Source organism: Haliotis cracherodii, unplaced genomic scaffold (assembly GCF_022045235.1).
Source record: "Haliotis cracherodii isolate W230 unplaced genomic scaffold, xgHalCrac1.p SCAF_11, whole genome shotgun sequence".
NCBI classification, from domain to species: Eukaryota; Metazoa; Mollusca; class Gastropoda; order Lepetellida; family Haliotidae; genus Haliotis; species Haliotis cracherodii.
Window position 1 is genome coordinate 34,977,653 of NW_027266266.1, and position 25,420 is coordinate 35,003,072.

Sequence of the window (25,420 nt, forward strand, 5' to 3'; positions counted from 1 at the left end):
CAAGTTGTTGCTTGTCATCCGGACCAGAATCATGTTGAATAGTCTTTAACGTACAAGGAACCTGAGTACGCGTTCGGCGACCAAATAGTCTTTGGGCTGGACTTGTTAGTACGCCTTCAGTCGGTGTATTTCTCACATTCAACAATCCCAGGTAAGGATCCTCTTTAGCAGCTAGACATTTCTTCATCATCCTTTTAGCTACTTTAACGGCAGCTTCAGCAGCACCATTAGCTTTACTGTTACCGGGGCTGGAAGTTTCATGAGAGAAACCCCAAGACTGACTGAACTTCTTGAACTTCTCACTGGTATACTGTGGTCCTCCGTCACTGATGACGACTTTAGGTATACCATGACGAGCAAAGTGGTGCTTCAACTTGGTAACCACAACATCAGAAGTGGTTTCAGGCAGAAAGTCAATTTCAAAGAAATTGCTGTAGTAGTCAGTAGTCACAAGGTAATTCCTACCTTCAATGGTGAAAATATCAGTTCCCACCTTTTCCCAGGGATGATCAGGAATCTCATGCATAATCAGAGGTTCTGGTGATTGCTTATCACTGAAACGAGCACAAATATCACATGACTCAATATACTGTCTTATGTCACTTGACATCAAGGGCCAGAACACAAGTGTCTTTGCACGGCGTAGACAAGAGTTTATCCCCATGTGACCAACATGAAGTTTTCTCTTGATCTCATCTCTCAATGCAAGTGGGATGACAACTCTAGGTCCACGAAGAATTATCCCATCTTGAATGGTGAGTTCATCTCTATAACTGAAGTAAGGAGTAAGCTCAGAGGACAGATTCTCCTTATGTGTTGGCCATCCTTCCATTATAGTTGATTTCAACTTGGTGAGGGTTTCATCAGATGCAGTTGCAACTCTAATGTCATTCATGAGCTTGTCCTTGATCGGCAGATGATAGACGTTATTCACATACACAGTTTCAGAGGACGGTTTGTCAGGCAATGGCGCTCTAGAAAGTGTATCAGCAATAGGAATAGCTGTTCCAGGTAGATACTGAAGATCGAACACATATCGCTGGGTCCTCAGTAGTAATGACTGCAGTCTATTGGGAGCTCTAGACAAGGGCTTCTTGACGATAGACACTAGTGGCTTGTGATCAGTTATCACAGTTACACTTCTACCATATGTGTAATGGTGGAATTTCTCAAGACCAAAGGTCACGGCGAGCATTTCCTTTTCTATCTGAGCAAATCTTTGCTCAGTGTCAGTTAGCGAGCGACTGGCATAAGCGACAGGCTTTCCCTCCTGCATTAGTACTGAGCCAATGCCATGTTCACACGCATCATTCTCAACTGTCAGCTCTTTCTCTGGATCATAATATGACAATACAGGTGCCTTGGTAACCATGTCCTTCACCTTTTGGAAGGATTCCTGTTGAGAACTGGACCATGTCCAGGCAACGTCCTTTCTTACAAGGTTACGCAGAGGAGCTAGCACATCAGTTAAGTTTGGCAAGAACTTTGACAAGTAGTTCACAAGACCAAGGTAACGTCGAAGTTCTTCAAGATTTGTTGGTGGAACCATGTTTTGAATTGCTCGGACCTTCTCGGGGTCAGACTTCAAACCATCTTTGGTTATCAAATGTCCCATGAAGGTGATTTCACTCAATCGCAGTTCAAGTTTTGATGGGTTCAGCTTGATATGGCTCTCGCGACATCTTGCTAGAAATGCTTCAAGATGAGCATCATGTTCTTCTAGGTTCCGACCATGAATCAGCACATCGTCAGCAATACAGACGACACCTGGTAGACCATCAAGGGCTTGAATCAACTTCTTTTGGAAGATTTCTGACGACACAGAAAGTCCAAATGGCAACCTGAGAAATCGATAACGACCAAAACAGGTTTGAAAGGTCGTAAGAAGACTTGACTCCTCATCGAGTTGGACATGCCAGTATCCAGATGACAAGTCAGCTTTGGAGAAAACTCTTGACTTCCCTAGCTCATGTAGGGTATCTTCAAGCACAGGCAGAGTGTAATGCTCTCTACAAAGGGCTTTGTTTAGTTCTTGTGGATCCAAACAAATTCGAAGTTCACCTGATTTCTTTTGCGTAATTGCGATTTGGTTTACCCAGGGGGTTGGCTTACTGACAGGCGCAATCACACCTAACTCCTCCAGTCTGTCTAACTCAGTGTTCAACTTTGAGCGCAGTGCAACAGGAACACGACGGTTTGGCATCACAACTGGTCTCACCTCACTATCAACTGACAGATGAACAACACCACTAAAAGTACCAAGTTTACCATCCAGCACATCACTGAACTTTTCAGTAACTTCAATATTGGCAACACGCTCAATATTCTTCTCATGAATTGTGACTAAGTTCATGAGTGTAACAGTTTTGACACCTAGGAGAGGTGCAAAGTTCTCTTTCACAACAACAAATTCAACAGAATACTTTTTCTTGTTAGCAGGATTCTGAACAAGAATGTTTAGGCAACCAAGAGGAGTGACGTCAGTCTCATTCCACATCTTCAACTTTTTAGTTGTAGGTTTCAGACTCTTCAACTTGTCCTGGATAATGGAAGACGGAATGATATTAACAGCAGCACCAGGATCAATAGTGAAGAAGACATCTCTTCCCTCCACGGTCATTCTACATTTAGCAGGCTTGTCCGTGTTTGAATCTTCATGCACAGAATTTATCCAATCTTCATCTGGAAGCTCAACATTGTTGACTTTGCTGTATTGCTTCTTGCTGGGACACTTTGGTGCAAAATGATTCAGCTGGTGACACTTCGTGCACTTTTTTCCCCATGCAGGACAACTTTTACGAGCCATGATATGAGAATAACCACAGAATTTACAGTCTCTTTCATGCTGAGATTGGGGTCTCTGACTTCTCGATGGAGAATTCATCTTTTGACTTGAACGAAGAGGCTTCTTTTGCCTTGATCTCAAAGAGTCTATTGCAACTCTATTGATAGGTTCAGGTCTGATCAACTTTGACTGAACTGACGCATTTTCAGTGGCTTTACAGATGTCGATACATCTTTCTAGAGTGAGGTCCCTCTCTTTGAGCAGTGCTTGCTGAGTGTCGGGATCTCTTACTCCAAGGATGAGTCTATCTCTTATTATTGAAGAGATACAATTCTGACAATAGTTGCAGGTTTTCACAAGAGAACGGATTGATCCTAAGAAATTTTCAAATGTCTCTCCTTCCTTCTGTTTTCTGAGATTGAAGACGTATCTCTCATATGTCTCATTAACTTCACCAATAGTAAATGCTTCGAATTTGTCTAGAATTTCTTTGACAGTTCTCTCAGCTTCTGGTGTTTGAAAATGGAATCCATTGAAAACTTTTAAGGCTTCATCACCAAGTGTGTTTAGGAGCAAAGCTACTTGATATTCCCTTCCATATCCTGGCAGGTTCACAAGTATAGAATAATTGGTCCATTTCTGTTTGAATGATTTCCAATTTTCAGCAATGTTGGATTCAATAACAAGGGATGATGGAGGTTTTATACCACTAACAGGCCGTTGAGCTTGAGGAGGATTGTCGGCCATATTTGCAGACTTGAAGCAAGGCTAGACTATCTTCACAGACAATACACACTTGTAGCTAGTTGACATCGACAAATGCAGACAGGAATCTCTCGAGTGTGCAGAATGTCACTTATCAGGTCAAATTAAGCTAATAGATTCAAGTGTTCATTCATTTCAGCGAGTGACATCACTGCTGAGACATTTGAATGATAGCAGACGAACGCACGTGGTCTGAAACACCTCGGCTTCCATTATAACATTTCAGACATAAAACTGACAGAAATAGGCCGTGGTATCATAGAGGAGTGAGAAAGTCACCTGCTGCCACCATGTTACGTGCTGTGTATGCTGTACACATGTCTGGATAGCCATAGCCAACTCAGGTTAAAGCATCAACGTTTATTGGAACTTGCATGGCTGACATACGCCAAGGGAAGCAACTCTTGTCACAAGAGTGCATACCACGTAACAGCCCCTGTCAACCTGTCACATCCCCTGTAGAATTCCCTGTCAGGACTGGTAGCCCCTGTCAACCTGTCACATCCCCTGTAGAATTCCCTGTCAGGACTGGTAGTCCCTGTCAACCTGTCACATCACCTGTAGAGTTCCCTGTCAGGACTGGTAGCCCCTGTCAACCTGTCACATCCCCTGTAGAATTCCCTGTCAGGACTGGTAGCCCCTGTCAACCTGTCACATCCCCTGTAGAATTCCCTGTCAGGACTGGTAGCCCCTGTCAACCTGTCACATCCCCTGTAGAGATCCCTGTCAGGACTGGTAGCCCCTGTCAACCTGTCACATCCCCTGTAGAGATCCCTGTCAGGACTGGTAGCCCCTGTCAACCTGTCACATCCCCTGTAGAGCTCCCTGTCAGGACTGGTAGCCCCAGTCAACCTGTCACATCCCCTGTAGAGTTCCCTGTCAGGACTGGTAGCCCCTGTCAACCTGTCACATCCCCTGTAGAGATCCCTGTCAGGACTGGTAGCCCCTGTCAACCTGTCACATCCCCTGTAGAATTCCCTGTCAGGACTGGTAGCCCCAGTCAACCTGTCACATCCCCTGTAGAGATCCCTCTCAGGACTGGTAGCCCCTGTCAACTGTCACATCCCCTGTAGAATTCCCTGTCAGGACTGGTAGCCCCTGTCAACCTGTCACATCCCCTGTAGAATTCCCTGTCAGGACTGGTAGCCCCTATCAACCTGTCACATCCCCTGTAGAGATCCCTGTCAGGACTGGTAGCCCCTGTCAACCTGTCATATCCCCTGTAGAATTCCCTGTCAGGACTGGTAGCCCCAGTCAACCTGTCACATCCCCTGTAGAGTTCCCTGTCAGGACTGGTAGCCCCTGTCAACCTGTCACATCCCCTGTAGAATTCCCTGTCAGGACTGGTAGCCCCTGTCAACCTGTCACATCCCCTGTAGAATTCCCTGTCAGGACTGGTAGCCCCTGTCAACCTGTCACATCCCCTGTAGAGATCCCTGTCAGGACTGGTAGCCCCTGTCAACCTGTCACATCCCCTGTAGAGATCCCTGTCAGGACTGGTAGCCCCTGTCAACCTGTCACATCCCCTGTAGAGCTCCCTGTCAGGACTGGTAGCCCCTGTCAACCTGTCACATCCCCTGTAGAGTTCCCTGTCAGGACTGGTAGCCCCTGTCAACCTGTCACATCCCCTGTAGAGATCCCTGTCAGGACTGGTAGCCCCTGTCAACCTGTCACATCCCCTGTAGAATTCCCTGTCAGGACTGGTAGCCCCAGTCAACCTGTCACATCCCCTGTAGAGATCCCTCTCAGGACTGGTAGCCCCTGTCAACTGTCACATCCCCTGTAGAATTCCCTGTCAGGACTGGTAGCCCCTGTCAACCTGTCACATCCCCTGTAGAATTCCCTGTCAGGACTGGTAGCCCCTATCAACCTGTCACATCCCCTGTAGAGATCCCTGTCAGGACTGGTAGCCCCTGTCAACCTGTCATATCCCCTGTAGAATTCCCTGTCAGGACTGGTAGCCCCAGTCAACCTGTCACATCCCCTGTAGAGTTCCCTGTCAGGACTGGTAGCCCCTGTCAACCTGTCACATCCCCTGTAGAGATCCCTTTCAGGACTGGTAGCCCCTGTCAACCTGTCACATCCCCTGTAGAATTCCCTGTCAGGACTGGTAGCCCCTGTCAACCTGTCACATCCCCTGTAGAGATCCCTCTCAGGACTGGTAGCCCCTGTCAACTGTCACATCCCCTGTAGAATTCCCTGTCAGGACTGGTAGCCCCTGTCAACCTGTCACATCCCCTGTAGAATTCCCTGTCAGGACTGGTAGCCCCTATCAACCTGTCACATCCCCTGTAGAGATCCCTGTCAGGACTGGTAGCCCCTGTCAACCTGTCATATCCCCTGTAGAATTCCCTGTCAGGACTGGTAGCCCCAGTCAACCTGTCACATCCCCTGTAGAGTTCCCTGTCAGGACTGGTAGCCCCTGTCAACCTGTCACATCCCCTGTAGAGATCCCTTTCAGGACTGGTAGCCCCAGTCAACCTGTCACATCCCCTGTAGAATTCCCTGTCAGGACTGGTAGCCCCTGTCAACCTGTCACATCCCCTGTAGAGATCCCTGTCAGGACTGGTATTCCCTGTCAACCTGTCACATCCCCTGTAGAATTCCCTGTCAGTACTGGTAGCCCCTGTCAACCTGTCACATCCCCTGTAGAGTCTTTGTCAGGACTGGTAGCCCCTGTCAACCTGTCACATCCCCTGTAGAGATCCCTGTCAGGACTGGTAGCCCCTGTCAACCTGTCACATCCCCTGTAGAATTCCCTGTCAGGACTGGTAGCCCCTGTCAACCTGTCACATCCCTTGTAGATTTCCCTGTCAGGACTGGTAGCCCCTGTCAACCTGTCACATCCCCTGTAGAATTCCCTGTCAGGACTGGTAGCCCCAGTCAACCTGTCACATCCCCTGTAGAGTTCCCTGTCAGGACTGGTAGCCCCTGTCAACCTGTCACATCCCCTGTAGAGATCCCTTTCAGGACTGGTAGCCCCTGTCAACCTGTCACATCCCCTGTAGAATTCCCTGTCAGGACTGGTAGCCCCTGTCAACCTGTCACATCCCCTGTAGAGATCCCTGTCAGGACTGGTAGCCCCTGTCAACCTGTCACATCCCCTGTAGAATTCCCTGTCAGGACTGGTAGCCCCTGTCAACCTGTCACATCCCCTGTAGAGATCCCTGTCAGGACTGGTAGCCCCTGTCAACCTGTCACATCCCCTGTAGAGATCCCTGTCAGGACTGGTAGCCCCTGTCAACCTGTCACATCCCCTGTAGAATTCCCTGTCAGGACTGGTAGCCCCTGTCAACCTGTCACATCCCCTGTAGAGATCCCTGTCAGGACTGGTAGCCCCTGTCAACCTGTCACATCCCCTGTAGAGATCCCTGTCAGGACTGGTAGCCCCTGTCAACCTGTCACATCCCCTGTAGAATTCCCTGTCAGGACTGGTAGCCCCTGTCAACCTGTCACATCCCTTGTAGATTTCCCTGTCAGGACTGGTAGCCCCTGTCAACCTGTCACATCCCCTGTAGAATTCCCTGTCAGGACTGGTAGCCCCAGTCAACCTGTCACATCCCCTGTAGAGATCCCTCTCAGGACTGGTAGCCCCTGTCAACCTGTCACATCCCCTGTAGAATTCCCTGTCAGGACTGGTAGCCCCTGTCAACCTGTCACATCCCCTGTAGAATTCCCTGTCAGGACTGGTAGCCCCTATCAACCTGTCACATCCCCTGTAGAGATCCCTGTCAGGACTGGTAGCCCCTGTCAACCTGTCACATCCCCTGTAGAATTCCCTGTCAGGACTGGTAGCCCCAGTCAACCTGTCACATCCCCTGTAGAGTTCCCTGTCAGGACTGGTAGCCCCTGTCAACCTGTCACATCCCCTGTAGAGATCCCTCTCAGGACTGGTAGCCCCTGTCAACCTGTCACATCCCCTGTAGAATTCCCTGTCAGGACTGGTAGCCCCTGTCAACCTGTCACATCCCCTGTAGAGATCCCTGTCAGGACTGGTAGTCCCTGTCAACCTGTCACATCCCTTGTAGATTTCCCTGTCAGGACTGGTAGCCCCTGTCAACCTGTCACATCCCCTGTAGAGCTCCCTGTCAGGACTGGTAGTCCCTGTTAACCTGTTACATCCCCTGTAGAGCTCCCTGTCAGGACTGGTAGTCCCTGTCAGAGTGAAGGCCTTTTACGACTGCTTCATGTACACTCTACCCTGCCAGTCAAGTTGATTGAACACACCTTCACCATGCATGAAAACCATCTTGTCCACAGTCTACTTCAGACTAGTGGTTTATGTGCAATAACTAGATTTTATAGAGAAAGCAAGTATGACGTTATACAGTGTCAGTGAAGACATGACCCATTTATATATATCCGATGAAAGCTATCAGATCTTTGAGTGGCATTTAATAGTTGGATCTGTAACTGATGACTTTATGATTGTATATAATGGGTAAATAGTACCATTGTAGAGGTGTTCCTGTTCCTCCGACACAGTTATCAGGCAGGTTAAATCAACTTTTTCGTAACAGTGTTGGAATATAAACTGAAAGTCACTTCAATTGCAATAGAAAAGTTGATCATCATACTGTTGTCCCAATCGTGACATTAAAAAATGTGCTTTTCTCTTAGCAGCCTGATAAAAAGGACATTAGCGCAATCCTAATAATATGTGCCCCCTAATCTGGCTAGGGCCTGTAGTCTTTCCTCACAACAGATTTGCAAAAGAGCATTTAAGATGTGAGTGTTTGACTGAAGAAGCTGATTACAGCTGACACCCATACAAGTCTGTCATGTTAGTTAGGGAGGCACCTGTATACAATGTGGCATCAACTGTTGGAGTTAGACTTCAACACCTGGGTTTATGTTGTAAGCTGAGTGTTATCTCTGTGATCCCAGACTTAGTGTGTGACTGCCACCTACAAGATAGATCAATGGTGAATGTTGCCACTCACAGACACTGATACACTCCCTACCGCCTGTACATTGTCGCTAAAACATAGATTTCCGCAACATGGTATCAGGATGAAATCTGAAGCATTAGTTGTTGCGTGACTTCACCGATCAATGTTGGTTGTTACACAGCCAATGAGAAACTGATTCCATGTGTTGCCAAGGTGATTTTGTCAACACTGTGACATCTTCAGTGTTAGTTAATTTTGTCTGGTTCCTCTGTGCTGCTTATGACGGTGTTTACGTCTAGCAAAGATCATTTGGGAATAATTCCTGAATAATGTTTGTAATTTCCTTTTGGACAAAAATTGGTTATTGACGTTTCGTGAATAATTTTTTACACACTAGAATTGTAAATTATTAAAACAGTTTCCATGGGAACTTGGATTACCAGCATTTTGCCACAAAGAGAAGACGTATCAGGTGACAAATCCAGTTGCTGCAAATTATTGGTGACTATTTTTTCATCTGTTTGAAAGATGTCACAAAGACGTTTGATGGCATTTTTGACAAATTGTTTGTGATAACTCGGCAGAACTGATGGCCTGGTTTATGGCAACTGACATTTGTGACAGATAGGTTGAAGACCAATTGAGCATGTTAATGCTAGGACAAGTCTGTGCATGGCTGATGTGAGGAGAGAGTTAATGGACCTATTGCCAGATATATTGCCTAGATTTCTACTCACATTGATTTACACGCTTAATGTGCTGGCCACGAGTCAGGCTTATCTCTGTGGGTTGTATGCTCAATTCTCACTGCTCATCATAAAACTGACAGTGTAAGGAGCTTGTTCAAGGCTTGCCAATGTATTGAGGATCTACATTGCAAAATAGTTTTGTTTAAGACGCTATATGGTAACACCTTAAATTGCTTAATGGTTTACAATTTGAGAACTGGATTTTGTCATCAGGGAATCTCAGTTACAGGAATTTGTTGATGTGAAAAGTCATAGATATGAAGGTTTGATACATGTGTTTCTGGAATCAATGTGATTTTCTTGTTGCCTGCATTCTGTGAGTGGATCCTAAGTTTTGTGAAAGTACGTTTCCACTGGAGTAATGGAGATGTAGCTGGAGCACGATGGAGAAATGATGCCAGTATGCAATGGTATCGATAGTAGAGCACAGTATCCTTTGTTTCATGTTGGGGATGAAGAGCGAGAGGACTCGGATTGATCTTTTTATCTTTTTATTGTTCTTTAGCTCAGTTTTGACTGAGTACTGGTAGTCACATTAATTCCCTTCTACTCCATGTTTGTCATTAGCCGTGTGTAAGTGGGGATGAAGTGGGTACAGTGGATGAACAGTACTTGGGTGATCTTGGATGATGGCCCCTCATGGAGCAGTTCTCATCCATCACCTGGCTGAGTGAGGAGGTGTGCTAGAATCCTATGATCCTGGGTTTGAATCCCAGATTCGTTCAGATTATGATTCTTGGTTTGTCAGCAGCATACCCCTGATAGTGAGGTACACCAAATTGACAAACATCTACGAACTGTGCCACTTAGGGCATTTGTTTCTTTTGGGACAGTGGGAATCTCGTTGAGCATGTTCATCATTAATTAGATGACAAGGCATTTGACTATTAATGGAAGTAACTTCCATTTCTCATTCTACCCTCAGACTGGAGGTTCTAATCACTAGAGGTAATAAGCCAATGACTATCACTGCCATCCCACTGACTACTTGTCCAAGCAGCTGTTGTAAGATTACAGTAGCCCAACCAGACTCTCCTTGAGTCCTAGTTACTCCAGCCATTTATCCATTGTCTACTGGATCGACTTGCTTAAAGCAATCTTAGCGCTAAGATGATCGTAACTCCCATACTTAACATAGGCTTACGATAGTCTCAGCGCTAAGATGATCGTAACTCCCATACTTAACATAGGCTTACGATAGTCTCAGCGCTAAGATGATCGTAACTCCCATACTTAACATAGGCTTACGATAGTCTTAGCGCTAAGATCGCTCTTTGCTAGTGGGCCCTGGACTTCTTCCCATTGCCACAAAGTACTGTCAGGTAGCCATCTGACTCTGCTCTTGACAGTGGTATTTTTCTTTATGTGACCTCTTAGAAACGCTTACATTGAATCACTCTAGTTGTTTCACTCTTGATATATTCCTTACATGACCCTGGACAAAGATGTGGCGATAATCTCAGCCCAAACAATCTGACAAAGATAACAAACTATGGAATCTTTGTCTCACCTGAAATCTGACCGGATTGTAATTCTTCGGGAACGGACATTTAAACGTACACAGCAGGTATACAAGGTAGGTTTATTGTGTTGTTTGGGTAACTTGCTCCATCAACTGACCGGAGCCAAAGGCCATTATGAGGAACTAAAAAGTGAAGTTTTAATTTCTGCACCACTAAAGCTGCAAAAATCAAACAAAAACTATCTGTTGACTTTTTAAATAATTAAGAAAAGCCATTGCAATGTCACTTACCATTACAAGGTCCTTTAAAGAGTGAAGCTCTCTCTAATAGAAGTAAATATATATAAATATTATTGTAAACATGGTAATCATAAACTATTAACATTTGGATTTTTCTCCCTTAAACTGACCAGCCCAAACAAATGTAGGCCAAATAAAATATATTAAAAATTTAACTACACACTTTATTTTTCATTTTTATTTCAACTTTGATGCCAAGTTAATTGTTCCGCAAAATAGTTATAACCATAACATAGTGTGGCCTTACTTGTACACCACTTGTCCCTCCCAATCCTGGGGGAATTATTACAGAGCACATCACTGCGTCCTAGTGGTCACTTAGGTCACTAACAAGTGGTGTCCGCCCAGGAGAGACAATCAGGAGAGTGCCATAAAATTGTGAAGCTTTACATTGAGAATCCAGGCAATGGTGTCTCTAAAGAATTCTGATTCTACATTAACATCCACCATAAATGTCATGTTGGTGAGAACATTAATGTGAGCTCTAAAACCTTGTAATAAAATACTCATAATATCCATTTGTCTTTCATGATGATAAGCTACTATAGCAATTTATAGCAGCATTAAACCCCACCCAACTCACTCACTCACTCACTCACTCACTCACTCAAACCCACCCCTAATTTACTGTCACAGAAAGGTATCATGGCTGTTGTTTGGAATGTTTAAACCAAGGAATAGATCTGGCAATAGAAAATATGTCTATCAACATAGATTAGGGTCATATATCTGAAAGTTTGACTTTATATTGACTGCACCAATCATTTAGATTTATGACTGTGATCCCCAGCAGTGGATGTGTTTACTTCATGCAGCCGCCGGCGAGTGTAGGTCCTTGTGGTTTATGTACACATATTATCTGTGGGATCGGGCATGATGATGTGCAGGTGTAGCTGTGTTGGAATTATCTAGGATATAACAACAGTTCGGACAGAAACAGTGGCAACAGGGTCCTTTTGTCTTCATCTCGACATTTTGTTCATATATGACCCAAAAGTCAAAATTATTTGTTTGACAATATTCCATTTGATGACACAACTTTACCCTGTAGAGAGAATACAAATGAAGGTACACTTGTGATAGGAATGTATGCCAACTAGTGACATGTTTTTCTCCAGGCAAGATACAGTTACACAAAGGTGATTTATGGGCGGCCATTCGGTCAAAAAATACAAAGTTGAAAAAAGTACGCAATTAAGGTCAAATATTACGAATAAAGAACTAAAGGTCAAAATACAAAACAAACAGACGGGGGTTAAACATACAAAGTTGAAATAAATGTCAAAAGTACGCAATATTAATAGTCAAATGTTACGAAAAGACGTCATAAGAAAAGAAAGAACAATGTGTACGAGTCTAAGCCAAAACATATTTCATAGACTGAAGTCTTGCAATGGCTTGTGAGTTCTAAAAATGATATTTGACATATATATCACCTAAGATTGCTGCTCCATTTACTTGTCCATAGTAGTTTTTATGATACGATAGTGTGATCACACTATAATATGATCGTGTGATCACACTACGATACGATAGTCAGTGATCACACTACGATACGATAGTCAGTGATCATACTACAATACGATAATGATAGGATAGTGTGATCACACGATAGGATAGTATGATCACGTTACGATAGGGCAGTGTGATCACACTATGATACGATAGTTTGGACAAAGTAATGCAATGTGCATTTCATGTCAATAAAGAACTGAATAAAGTCACATGCAAGTCACAACTCATATCAGCAATTATTTCCACTTGCTCCAGGATATGAATAATTGTTTGTCACACGTAAATACAGAATGAAATCCCCTCATGTTGATATAATCAATGTTGATCTGAGACACCGCCGGATGTTGACGCCATGTATCGATGAGGAGAAACAATCTGTTGAGTTGTTGCTACCCTAGGACCGGGTGGTTGCAGGATTGAGTGAGTGTTTTATGGTTCTGATGTAGTGTCATTGTTATGCACTGTTGTATTGAGAAAACCCACACCGCCGGGAGTTGTGGTGGGTTGGTGACTGGATTGGTGATGGAGTGGATAGAACTCCATTATTGTTAATGTCATTGATTTGTGTGTACATGTGTATTGTAGGGTCCCAGTGGTGTGGAAAGTAGTGTAACATCAAGAATTGATGTTGTCCTTGTAGAGGCATGTCATGTAGTACCTGATCTACTATTGTTGTTGTGCCAGAATAGTTACTGTTGTTGTGCCAGAACCTTTATCATTGTCTGGTTGTTGCTTGTTGTTGCTACACAAATAAGAGGCATAGAGATTTCTTTTAATCTTTTAGCTCACCTTAGCAAAGACTTATACGGTAGTACGTTATTTCAATTGCTTATCCATTGTCCTTTGGTATCAATGTCAATCACTGCCGTCCCTGTCCATGCTGTTAACTTCCATCCAACTTTAATAACATTATTAATGTGACAGTATGATATTGAAAACTGTTTTTATTTTGTCGTTTATCTTAATTACGTCCAATAAGCTAAGTCCATTTATAATGTGCCAGATTCCATGCACCGAGTCAATGGCCAGGCACTACACATGTTTCAGAACATTTCAGCAAATGGTTTCAGCAATACATTAGAGTAAAACTTAAAGGCTGGACAGTGTAGTTTGACGAGATGAGTTTTCAGATGACCCTAGACAGATGAGTGTGATGGTGACAGTTTGATGGCAGTTTCTTCCATGGTGATGCACAGTATTAAAACAAACTTGAATGTCTTTGGAAGCCTTTCTGGAACAGAATGCTGAAGGCATTTCAGTGTCTTGTATTTTGACAATAGTCAGATAGATTTGATCTGTTTCATGGTAGCATTTGCATGCCAGTGCTAGAATTTTGAAATAAATCCTGGTTTTGAGGGTCAACCAGTGCCGGGATGTCAAACTAATCGTTATTTGTGTCCAAAATGAAATTCTTGTGACAATATTCCCCTCTGTATTATAATGTGCAGCTTCTTGTGTTAGCATAACGTTGAATGCTTTCTCTGTTTCGGAGGTGGAAGAAGCAAGTCTTGGAGATAAGGGCTGAAATGATATTCCATAGTAAGTCCACTGTCAAGATCAATCCCAAGATTCAGCACTGAAGTAGAGAAGGCTACTGGAATGTCACTGACTGCCACCTTCTCCAGTTTTTAACCTGTAAACACTCTGTTTGTCATTAAGTTACAGACTCTTTCTAATCATCCATGATTTCATGGCTTTTGTGTGTAATTTCATTATTTGTGTGTCAGCATAACAATGATAACTCCAGAGGCACTCAGAGGTGACATGACCCAACGTTGGTATACAGGGAAAACAGAATGGGGCCAAGAACTGATCCTTGAGGAACTCCACATGTGAGATCAGTGTTATTTTATGTAGCTTCATTAACACAGACTGATCAATGCATTCATAGGACAATAACCACTTAGGGTGTTTCCTTTCTGTTCCTGTCTGACTCTGTTAGGGACCAGTCATTTAGGACAGGGGTGGGTGTGTCAAAGGTTTTGGATGGACTAATATACTGAAAAGACAAAATGCAAAAGCACTTTATATTTTATTATAAAGTGTCCATTTTTTCATGACCCACTCCAAATATGTGAATTATTTTTATGACCCTCCCCTTAACTCTTTCAACACCGCAGGCCGGTTATCCGGCCAAGAAGCATCGAGTCCCCAGACACCGCAGGCCGGTTATCCGGCCAAGCCGTAGTCACGTCAAAACAGAATATATTTTTATGGACCTACCTGCGATATAATTCATTTATCAAATCTATCACATTTCACAATGTCTGAAATACGTATTCCATTTCAATTTATCATTTTTTATCGATAAATTAAAAAATTATTCACCATTTCCCGCGATGTTATTGAAAATAAAATTCTCGGACACACATTTCGACAACGGGTCCACATCGAACATGTCAAAGAGCAAAATAAAGACGTTTTAAACAAATCTTTAAATATATTATACAAAGTAATAAATGAAATCAACAAAAATATATCTAAAAGTAATCAAACTTGCATCTAAGTTATTATTTCCATCTTTTCGTGCGATCGCGTGTAATGTAAGTCAAATGACATCTCGGCTTTCGTCGCCTCGAATTCTCGGCTCGGACACGATGTTTAATGCAAAAATATATGCATGAAAAATCTTTGTCACAGCTTGTAACCTAGCACGATACATTCACGAAGTCCCATATTTTTAATATATATCGTGATTTCCTGCTTAAAATGTTCAGAATAACACGATTTAACAAAAATTTTCGCCAACTTGTGAAATTTATCAAACACGAGCTTGGTATCACAGCTGTAATTTGATTGGCTGCCTTAGGTCACGTGCTCAAAATAGACCAATCACGAAACTTGTTGCAGATTTCAGCAAGAAAGCGTCATTAGAAACCAATTTTAATCCAATGAAATCGCTTGTTATAACTAAGAAAAAAACCAGGCGATGTTACGAGCATGTAGATGAAGGAATAAGCTTTCCAGCGATGTGTCACATGCCATTCTTCGACGAACGTGCTTTTCATACGAAGCCTCGAAAACGGGGGTATTTCTTCATGTTACTGAGCGGACAGCCGCTGTTATCGGGAAATGGGTGATAATATAGATACTGTTTATAATTCTTTTTAAAATGATTTTCAATCACGTAAACAATGAAAATAAAACAGAAATATTTACAACAAACTTAAATAAGTTCTAAATGCATTATTTTAAATAATGTGAAAAACATAACTTTCATATTTATAAACCATAGGATCAGACCTTTCAAATGGTGTATAACATGTAGTAGCAAATATATTTTACAAGCAGATATTTTCTTTGATAAATGTTGGCTTCATCTATCACACAAGAGTCTCTGGGAACTCGGTGTCCCAGCAGTAAACACTTCTGGTTGACTGGTGTTGAAAGAGTTAAGACTGTCACATTGTTTTGTGACCCTCCACTGATTCCCTCTTTTCCACCCACCCCTATAATAAATGACCAGTCCCTAAACAAGAGAGGACTGCAGTGGTCAGTGTCAAGTGCCTCTGAGTTGTCAAGAAGAAGTAAGGCCATATTTCATGTTTATATAGTTCATTTAGCTACCCCAGTAATACGGGTTCTATACCATGACCGGTCTTATGTGTCAAGTGCCTTTGAGTTGTCAAGAAGAAGTAAGGCCATATTTCATGTATTATGTTAGTTTAACATTTAGCTCTCCCAGTAATTCGGGTTCTGTACCATGACCAGCCTTATGTGTCAAGTGCCTCTGAGTTGTCAAGAAGAAGTAGGCCATATTTCATGTATTATGTTAGTTTAACATTTAGCTCTCCCAGTAATACGGGTTCTGTACCATGACCAGCCTTATGTGTCAAGTGCCTCTGAGTTGTCAAGAAGAAGTAAGGCCATATTTCATGTTTTATCTTAGTTTATTTAGCTCTCCCAGTAATACGGGTTCTGTACCATGACCAGCCTTATGTGTCAAGTGCCTCTGAGTTGTCAAGAAGAAGTAAGGCCATATTTCATGTATTATGTTAGTTTAACATTTAGCTCTCCCAGTAAAACGGGTCCTGTACCATGACAAGCCTTATGTGTCAAGTGCCTCTGAGTTGTCAAGAAGAAGTAAGGCCATATTTCATGTTTTATCTTAGTTCATTTAGCTTTCCCAGTAATACGGGTTCTGTACCCTGACAAGCCTTATGTGCAGACTGAAACTTGTCCACCACTGCCTTCACAAGCAGTGTAGCAATGAAGCGTAAATCTGGCACTGGGTGGTTTCCACCATGGTTACCAGAGCTTGATTTAGCTATATAAAACATGCACCGGTGCTACATATTATTGAAAACTATTTATGTCCAAATGCACTTAGTGCATGTTTTGTCGGACGTACCCTTACTTGTCCCCATAACATCAATCTTTACGCACACTCACTACCAAAGTTGTAGCTTCCATGCTGCATCACTCCTCCCTGCGTTGTGTGCACTTCCTGACTCACGACACAGTCATCAGAGATCTGGGATTGTGCTTATCAAGACTAGTTTATGCGTCTACGTTGCAACTTTTATAAACTTATAGGACCAGGATACAACCTTGTTATATCTGGTGCAACTAGCTTTTCATGTCAACATGCACCTGGTGCAAGTTAAATCAAGTTCCTTGAATTGAGCCCTGGTTGCAGTCGGATTAGGCTTTCTGAGACGAGGTTTTACGAAAGCTTCCTTGAAACACTGTAGAATCTACCCAGATCAAAGCTTAAGGTTGATTATCTTAGTTATAACAGAAAGAAGAGTGTCTAGGTGATGAAGGACTGTCTTTGTTGGGATAGGATCTACTGGGTAGAAAGATTGTTAGGAATCCATGATAATATTCCTAATTTGCATGTAGCAGGGCGTGGAGTCATCCCACAGATGACATCCTTACCTTGTCAGCTTGCTGACAGGGTTAACCTCTTTGGTCATGTGGACAAGGCGTCTGGCCTCTGATCAGAAGGTCCGTGGTTTGAATCCCATCACGGGATGGCCGCTACATGCAGTTCAGAGAACATTTGTTTGTATGTTTTTTCCAACATGCGTTAATCGAAAGAAAGGAGTACTGGCATTTGTCCAAACTGGTTTAGTAGGTTAAATGGTCGGGTCACATGAACAAATCATACACCAGCATTGTGAAACTGTCTAATAACTGCCACATGTTGAAAGTATGTCAGTCAGAATACCAAGTTGACATGGGGCATAAGAGGTATTTAATCTTGACGACATATCACCTGTCACCAGGTTTATTCAGCCCATGGAATACAAGCCCTGGGTGTACAATGATCTCTATCTAACGGACACACATTCTTTTCACGTAGTTCTTTGTGTGATTGTGGGTTCAGCAATTCATATAACACTCTCCCATCCTGAATAGGCCTTGGAGATGGTCATGTATAGTTGATCTGATAGTTGGCACTTTGGTTGTATACATGCTTTGCTGCTGACTTAGTGCTGGTGTTTGTTGCGCTAAATAGTACCGTAAACCTCCTACCCCACTGCTCAGTAAAACTGACACTCTCTGTTCACAGCAATCCAAAGATTAAAATAATGAAAGCATTTGTTGTTTTGCATAGAGTTACTTACTGTTTTACTCAAAATATTTGATAAATATTAAGCTTTTCATGAAACGTTAACACAATGTGTTTCGGGGATTAGAAGTGATTAGATTTCCTATATCAAATAGGACTGAGGTAAAGAATATTAAAAAAACACCACCCTGATCAAAAACACGACTCTGGTAAAAACACCTCCCTGATCAAAAACACAACTCCGGTAAAAACACCTCCCTGATCAAAAACACAAATCTGGTAAAAACACCACCCTGATCAAAAACACGATTCTGGTAAAAACACCTCCCTGGTCAAAAACACGACTCTGGTAAAAACACCACCCTGATCAAAAACATGACTGGTAAAAACACCACCCTGATCAAAAACACGACTCTGGTAAAAACACCACCCTGATCAAAAACATGACTGGTAAAAACACCACCCTGATCAAAAAGACGACTCTGGTAAAAACACCACCCTGATCAAAAACATGACTGGTAAAAACACCACCCTGATCAAAAACACCACTGTGATACAAAACACTGTAAAATTGGTTAAAATGATGAGAGTCCAGGTTATTTTTGAAACATTTGTATATCAACACTTTAAGGCAATCAACTTCAACCTGTAGCAGGCAGTAATCGGCATAGCTTGAATCAAGAATGAACAGCATTTAAATCAAAAGAAGCCTTCACTTGTGCAGACTTTTTTGTAAAGTAAGAAAAGACCTTAGTTATTATTAGTAATGTCTTCACTTTACTTTTTTAATGTAAGTTTACCAATCTGTGTAATATGATCCATTTGTTGATGTGTGCAAGCCTTTGTTAGTGTCGTGCTGTGGCCTTGGGGGAGGTTAGTAATTAGAAACAACTCAAGGAAGATTGGGCCACGTCAAAGCCCTGCTTGTCATAGGGCGGTAGGGTTACGTCTTCAGGGCCAAAGGCCCTGCTTGTCATGGGGCAGTGGGGTTACGTCTTCAGGGCCAAAAGCCCTGCTTGTCATGGGGCGATGGGGTTACGTCTTCAGGGCCAAAAGCCCTGCTTGTCATGGGGCGATGGGGTTACGTCTTCAGGGCCACAAGCCCTGCTTGTCATGGGGTGGTGGGGTTACGTCTTCAGGGCCAAAAGCCCTGCTTGTCATGGGGCGATGGGGTTACGTCTTCAGGGCCAAAAGCCCTGCTTGTCATGGGGTGGTGGGGTTACGTCTTCAGGGCCACAAGCCCTGCTTGTCATGGGGTGGTGGGGTTACGTCTTCAGGGCCACAAGCCCTGCTTGTCATGGGGTGGTGGGGTTACGTCTTCAGGGCCAAAAGCCCTGCTTGTCATGCTGAAAATTGGGTTTTGATAGAGCATAGAGCAGTCTACACTCCTACACATTGGAAGGTGGCTGTAGATGGAAGCCCCTCTCAGTCAGGTAACAGCTTGAGTACAATGAGTGCAGACAGGTTTACTTCAGTCATCACCATCCTCAGTCACACATTTAGCTATCTGTTAATTATTTATATGGGAGCTTCAGAAATACAGTGAAACTTCATTAGCTTGAGACCAATGGTGATACACAGTTCAACAGTCAGTAATGATACTCTGCAGTCATCTGTAGACCAACAGTGAACCCCAACTCACCGGGATGTCATCAAGCATAAGTTATTTGACAGTCTCAGCAGCTGGTCACAATTTGTTTTGTTTGTAATTTGAGAAGATAATCCCTGAATATGATGAAAGCCCTAGTGTGTTGGCCATTAACCTTTAATTGATTCAGGCTTATCATTACTACAGGATAGAAATCCCTTTGTCCTTAATTACCCATGAATATTTCCGAGTCTGTACAACACCTTCTGGTGGTCTTGTGATCATGTCCCCAGAAAGTGGAGCAGTAGGACGGGTGGTTGATAGTGCCAACACTGATCTATGCCATAAGTTATGATGACACACTAAATCAGTTACGTTGTTTTGGACAACGATCAATAGATGTACTCAAACTGACTCAGCTAACATTTAATGACATTCCTACTTAATTCATTCTCCACAATATCCTGTACATTGTGACACAAGTTAGAACCTGAGACTACAATAATTGCAAATACAGATTGCCTGTACCCATAACAAGGTGCACATGCTCCTCATGTGAGTTTTCATGCACAACGGTACAATACACAATACTTTTTTTTCTCTATCGATACCAGACGACACACTTCCTGAAAACAATGACTTACTTCTCGTTTAATGACTCCCCCCAGTGATTTGTCAGTTGACTGTCGCATTCATGTCCACCACTAAATTAGCCGCTACAAACATGTGGCTACAGCTGCCTTTTCCTTTTGAACCTAAGTTGAAGTATTATAGTCAAGAAGTTTCCTCGCAATTTGAAGTAAATATGCGAATTGCGATATGTATCGTAGCGTGACCCATGTATCGTGATATGTATCGTAGCCTGACCCAAGGGTTGTGATATTTATCATAGCGTGCCCCATGTATTGTAGTGTGACCCATGTATTGTGATATTTGTCGTAGCGTGACCCATGTGTTGTAGTGTGACCCATGTATCGTGATATTTGTCGTAGCGTGACCCATGTATCGTGATATGTATCGTAGCGTGACCCAAGGGTTGTGATATTTATCATAGCGTGACCCATGTATTGTAGCGTGACCCATGTATCGTGATATGTATCGTAGCGTGAACCAAGGGTTGTGATATTCATCATAGCGTGCCCCATGTATTGTAGTGTGACCCATATATTGTGATATTTGTCGTAGCGTGCCCCATGTATTGTAGTGTGACCCATGTATCGTGATATTTGTCATAGCGTGACCCATGTATCGTGATATGTGTCGTAGCGTGACCCAAGGGTTGTGATATTTATCATAGCGTGACCCATGTATTGTAGCGTGACCCATGTATCGTGATATGTGTCGTAGCGTGACCCATGTATCGTGATATGTGTCGTAGCGTGACCCATGTATCGTGATATGTGTCGTAGTGTGAACCAAGGGTTGTGATATTTATCATAGCGTGCCCCATGTATTGTAGTGTGACCCATATATTTTGATATATGTCGTAGCGTGCCCCATGTATTGTAGTGTGACCCATGTATTGTGATATTTGTCGTAGCGTGACCCATGTATTGTGATATTTGTCGTAGCGTGACCCATGTATCGTGATATTTGTCATAGCGTGACCCATGTATCGTGATATGTCGTAGTGTGACCCATGTATTGTGATATTTGTCGTAGCGTGACCCATGTATTGTAGTGTGACCCATGTATCGTGATATGTCGTAGTGTGACCCATGTATTGTGATATTTGTCGTAGTGTGACCCATGTATTGTGATATTTGTCGTAGCGTGATCCATGTATTGTAGTGTGACCCATGTATCGTGATATGTCGTAGTGTGACCCATGTATTGTGATATTTGTCGTAGCGTGACCCATGTATTGTAGCGTGACCCATGTATCGTGATATTTGTCATAGCGTGACCCATGTATCGTGATATGTCGTAGTGTGACCCATGTATTGTGATATTTGTCGTAGCGTGACCCATGTATTGTAGTGTGACCCATGTATCGTGATATTTGTCATAGCGTGACCCATGTATCGTGATATGTGTCGTAGTGTGACCCATGTATTGTGATATTTGTCGTAGCGTGATCCATGTATTGTAGTGTGACCCATGTATCGTGATATGTCGTAGTGTGACCCATGTATTGTGATATTTGTCGTAGCGTGACCCATGTATTGTAGTGTGACCCATGTATCGTGATATTTGTCATAGCGTGACCCATGTATCGTGATATGTGTCGTAGTGTGACCCATGTATTGTGATATTTGTCGTAGCGTGATCCATGTATTGTAGTGTGACCCATGTATCGTGATATTTGTCATAGCGTGACCCATGTATCGTGATATGTGTCGTAGCGTGACTCATGTATTGTGATATGTGTCGTAGCGTGACCCAAGGGTTGTGATATTTATCATAGCGTGACCCATGTATTGTAGTGTGACCCATGCATTGTGATATTTGTCGTAGCGTGACCCATGTATTGTAGCGTGACCCATGTATCGTGATATGTGTCGTAGCGTGACCCATGTATCGTGATATGTGTCGTAGCGTGACCCATGTATCGTGATATGTGTCGTAGTGTGAACCAAGGGTTGTGATATTTATCATAGCGTGCCCCATGTATTGTAGTGTGACCCATATATTTTGATATATGTCGTAGCGTGCCCCATGTATTGTAGTGTGACCCATGTATTGTGATATTTGTCGTAGCGTGACCCATGTATTGTGATATTTGTCGTAGCGTGACCCATGTATCGTGATATTTGTCATAGCGTGACCCATGTATCGTGATATGTCGTAGTGTGACCCATGTATTGTGATATTTGTCGTAGCGTGACCCATGTATTGTAGTGTGACCCATGTATCGTGATATGTCGTAGTGTGACCCATGTATTGTGATATTTGTCGTAGCGTGACCCATGTATTGTAGCGTGACCCATGTATCGTGATATTTGTCATAGCGTGACCCATGTATCGTGATATGTCGTAGTGTGACCCATGTATTGTGATATTTGTCGTAGCGTGACCCATGTATTGTAGTGTGACCCATGTATCGTGATATTTGTCATAGCGTGACCCATGTATCGTGATATGTGTCGTAGTGTGACCCATGTATTGTGATATTTGTCGTAGCGTGATCCATGTATTGTAGTGTGACCCATGTATCGTGATATTTGTCATAGCGTGACCCATGTATCGTGATATGTGTCGTAGCGTGACTCATGTATTGTGATATGTGTCGTAGCGTGACCCATGTATCGTGATATGTGTCGTAGCGTGACCCATGTATCGTGATATGTGTCGTAGTGTGAACCAAGGGTTGTGATATTTATCATAGCGTGCCCCATGTATTGTAGTGTGACCCATATATTTTGATATATGTCGTAGCGTGCCCCATGTATTGTAGTGTGACCCATGTATCGTGATATTTGTCATAGCGTGACCCATGTATCGTGATATTTGTCATAGCGTGACCCATGTATCGTGATATGTGTCGTAGCGTGACCCATGTATCGTGATATGTGTCGTAGCGTGACCCATGTATCGTGATATGTGTCGTAGCGTGACCCATGTATCGTGATATGTGTCGTAGCGTGACCCATGTATCGTGATATGTGTCGTAGTGTGACCCATGGATCGTGATATGTGTCGTAGTGTGACCCATGGATCGGGATATGTGTCGTGACCTTGCTGTGTTGTCTCACCCCTGGTGGGTAGTGAGCCCAGTGGTTTTAGTGTTTACTCAGCATGCTGAAGGCCTGGGTTTGGCTCCATGAGTTCATCAAGGGCAGACAGAAAGAAGAAGAAGGGCCATGTTAAATATAGTTTCCAAGTGGTTGCTTGGCTCTTTGATCAGTAATCGTGCACTACTTTTGTGGTGACTCAACTTGTATCTCGACAGGTAAAAAGATATATTATATATGTATAACTTCAGATGTTAGAAATATTGGTATATATGAATATTTATCTCGAATTTGAGAAATATTGTCCTTTTTTGTAGATAAATGAAACTATTCTTTATGACCAGGCTCAACAATAATAGATAGATCTATTGCATCAAATAATATCTTTGTCATTAAATGTTTCACTTTTGATGTTTTTGATTTTGCATAATTATTACACTGGACATTTTTTACTTTCTCTCGCTAAACAAAAAATAAACCAACTTGATGATGATAATTAGAGGTGTGTTATTGGTTAAAGCTTAAAGAGGTTTTGAAGGTAGTGACTGATGAGTTTTAAATGAACAATTGGCTTGGTGGGTACTTGGTGCCCTAGTTAGGGGTGGTGGGGTAGCCTTGTGGTTAAAGTGTTTGCTCAAATACAATTCAAAGCACTACAGGTTGAATGGTATATTGGAATAAAATGAATTACATGGGAATGCTGTTGTGCATCACTGCATCATATCAATTTCAGGAACATCAACAAACTTTATATTGACTCCCATGATTAATACATGTCAACTTCAGATTTTTAGAAAGTGTGACCTAGTCGTAGCATTGAAGTCACGCTCACTAAACAAAGTTTGACCTACATAGGATTGAAGTCATGCTCGCTAAACAAAGTGTGACCTACGTAACATTGAAGTCATGCCCGCTAAACAAACTGTGACCTACGTTAGCATTGAAGTCATGCTCACTAAACAAAGTGTGACCTACATGGCATTGAAGTCATGCTCGTTAAACAAAGTGTGACCTACATGGCATTGAAGTCATGCTCGTTAAACAAAGTGTGACCTACATGGCATTGAAGTCATGCTCGTTAAACAAAGTGTGACCTACATGGTATTGAAGTCATGCTCGTTAAACAAAGTGTGGCTTACATGGCATTGAAGTCATGCTCGTTAAACAAAGTGTGACCTACGTAACATTGAAGTCATGCTCGTTAAACAAAGTGTGACCTACATGGCATTGAAGTCATGCTCGTTAAACAAAGTGTGACCTACGTAACATTGAAGTCATGCCCGCTTAACAAACTGTGACCTACGTTAGCATTGAAGTCATGCTCACTAAACAAAGTGTGACCTACATGGCATTGAAGTCATGCTCGTTAAACAAAGTGTGACCTACATGGCATTGAAGTCATGCTCGTTAAACAAAGTGTGACCTACATGGTATTGAAGTCATGCTCGTTAAACAAAGTGTGACCTACGTAACATTGAAGTCATGCTCGTTAAACAAAGTGTGACCTACATGGCATTGAAGTCATGCTCGTTAAACAAAGTGTGACCTACATGGCATTGAAGTCATGCTCGTTAAACAAAGTGTGACCTACATGGCATTGAAGTCATGCTCATTAAACAAAGTGTGACCTACATGGTATTGAAGTCATGCCCATTAAACAAAGTGTGGCTTACATGTCATTGAAGTCATGCTCGTTAAACAAAGTGTGACCTACGTAACATTGAAGTCATGCTCGTTAAACAAAGTGTGACCTACAGGTTACAAAGGTTACTAAGACACACTTGTATCTATACAGGTTACTAAAACACACTTGTATCTATACAGGTTACTAAGACACACTTGTATCTATACAGGTTACTAAAATACACTTGTATCTATACAGGTTACTAAGACACACTTGTATCTATACAGGTTACTAAGACACACTTGTATCTATACAGGTTACTAAAACACACTTGTATTTATACAGGTTACTAAAACACACTTGTATTTATACAGGTTACTGAGAAACACTTGTATCTATACAGGTTACTAAAACACACTTGTATCTATACAGGTTACTAAAACACACTTGTATCTATACATGTTACTAAAACACACTTGTATCTATACAGGTTACTAAAACACACTTGTATCTATACAGGTTACTAAAACACACTTGTATTCATACAG

The 25,420-nt window shown here is 42.6% G+C and overlaps 1 protein-coding gene across 1 annotated transcript in view; it reads left to right on the top strand.

Moving 5' to 3' along the window:
- LOC139456430 (leucine-rich repeat-containing protein 74B-like) overlaps positions 1 to 25,420 on the top strand; it is a 66,001-nt gene that overhangs the window by 12,877 nt on the left and 27,704 nt on the right. The gene's annotated exons all lie outside the window — the stretch shown is intronic.